Here is a 2,504-nt window from a genome sequence, read left to right as displayed (position 1 = left end):
TCCCCCTAGCCCCGCCCCCAGTTTCCCCTCGGCTCGTCTTAACATCCTCCAATTGGAGGAAAGCACTCTGCGTATTTCATTTCCAAGTTTTTATTGGCGAAAAGGTTTGAGTGACAAGTGATCAGACGATGGGGGCGGGCAGGAAGAAGTGAACCGACAACGCTTAGGAACGGGCGAAATAAGCTTTAAAATATGAGGAGAGTTTGCTGCATTTAGGTATCTCAGTATTCGTCATTGTCATTATGTAACCGAATTTTGAAACGAAAGTACATTTCTAAATAAAATTTGAACTGGTTTTAAAATTCCGGTGCATTTCAATGTGAAATCAAAAGTGTTTCAAAGTGTTGCCTTGCAGAATAATCGTAGTAACTATAATCATTTGGATAACTAGTATCATACAGTAGCTGCTTAGGCGTAGCTGCAGTAAGCTACTGAACAGCACGGTGTGTATATATTTCAAAACTTTCTGAAAGAAGTTAGGAAACATTATGTCACTTGTCTAAGAAATGAAAAGAAAGAGCAGAGATCCTCATTCGATGTATATAAAAATAATCCGGAAAAGACCAAACAATGTTAAACTTATGTAACACCTAGCAGTCGATTTTTCTGCTACTGTAATTTAGCCGGTCCCTCGAAGTCACACTGGTCAGGCGAAGAGACAAACTCATGTTAAAATTGGACATATAGGTTCTTATTCTATGTGCCTGCTAGTCTGATAAGCACACAGCACACGAAGAGAGACAAGCTGAACAATCACGTTATTTCTTGTAGGTTTTCTCATTCTGATTCTCCATGGCTGCTGCTTGCATTTTTTGTTATAAATTTACCTGTAACGCATTATATTTTTGACAGAATAGAAAATTCTAACACCGGGTTCCTTAGCAACCCCACTCTTGCCTTCAAAGCAACATTTTTAGGTTGGATTTTCCCAGGACCGTGAGATGATTGACAATGTGCTGGCAAAGTGGATTCATCATGTGCCTAGCAACAGGCATAGCAACTGTATCTTTGCATCAACACATTCAGAATATCAATCAATTAATCTTTGACAATGAAACATGGCCTCCAAGTCTTTAAAATTGAAAGTAGCTGTTAGCAAATCTTATTGAGATTCATAGTATTTGTGATTAATTACAGATTTTTTCCTCTTGTCAAAACCCTATTGAAGCTTCAATCAAATTATTTATATAATAATAAAAAATATATGGGAATTGTACATTGTCTGCCAATATATAAATAAGAATTTTAATGTGGCTACAGTACAGACAATGATTATGAAGACGGAAAATATTTCTTCCCCCAAACCTAGATTTGCCTCTAATCTGGTTCTAAAAGGTTACCATAGCAATGTCAACTCATCCAAACCTTATCTTAATCCTGTATATAACAATACCCTCCAAGGCAAGAAATTTTTAAACATTTCACTAGATCATAACATTTTTAAAAATGCAACTGGTTATTGTTAAGTGTTAATGTTGGCACTAACACAACAGGAGATTTGCAATTTTTCATCCGGTAAATGTATTAAATTATAGATAGTGATTGTATTCTAACCACTATGGCATTATAATCAATAAACGGAAACCCTTGTGTTTTTTGAGTTCTGTATAGGAACTGAATTTCTATAAATGCTCCACAACAATTGAAATGTTATTTGTGATGTAACGATTTGTGTAACCATGACTTCCTCCAGAAGTGATTCTAGATAAGTCCCTGAGTAAATACTGAGTAAATGGCTGCAGAAAGGAACCTCAAGTAGTACAGAAAAGATGTCAAAGACCTCAGAGTAGAAGGCTGGATTGGTTGTGTAGTCGTTTTCCCACTTCAGATTTTCTCCCAGCAGAGAAGTGACCACAGTCCTGTTGTGAAGGACACTGCCTATCTCCCTGTGGAATCTGCAGCAGATCGACGCGAAAGCCTAACATCCAGCCTGAATTTCAACTATTGCCATCCAAGAGTAGACCATAGTAACAGATACAGACCAAGCATGTGCTGCATACTTGGCATTCCAGTTATGAGTTCAGAGAGGCATGTGTCTCACCCCCCCTCCTGCCTGCTGTCTGGTGTTATCAATAGAGAAACACACACACACAGGTTTGTAATTAGATTTTTGTGGGGACTCTCCATTCATTTCTATGGGGAAAACCCTAATACCAACATGAAGACCTTAACCCCTACCCAGCCCTAACCTTAACCACCGGTAACCAAACAAAATACAAGATTTTTGACATTTTTTAGTTTTTTGATTGCATTCACAGATCTTTGTGGGGACCTGAAAAATGGCTCCCACAACGTGAAAATAACAGGTTTTTATTATTATTTTATTATTATTATAGCAATGAACATGATCCACACACACGATTACACATACAGTGCTCACTGGGACCATGGTATCCCGTTTCAAACAGGTTTGCTGGTACCGCGTTCCTTCCAACTCTGCTGCAGCTCTTCATCAGGACAATTAAATATTAGCCAGAGGTCAGACAGAGGTTTACCTACATAAC

This window comes from Brienomyrus brachyistius, chromosome 19, assembly GCF_023856365.1.
Source record: "Brienomyrus brachyistius isolate T26 chromosome 19, BBRACH_0.4, whole genome shotgun sequence".
NCBI lineage: Eukaryota > Metazoa > Chordata > Actinopteri > Osteoglossiformes > Mormyridae > Brienomyrus > Brienomyrus brachyistius.
This window is presented reverse-complemented; position numbering follows the sequence as displayed.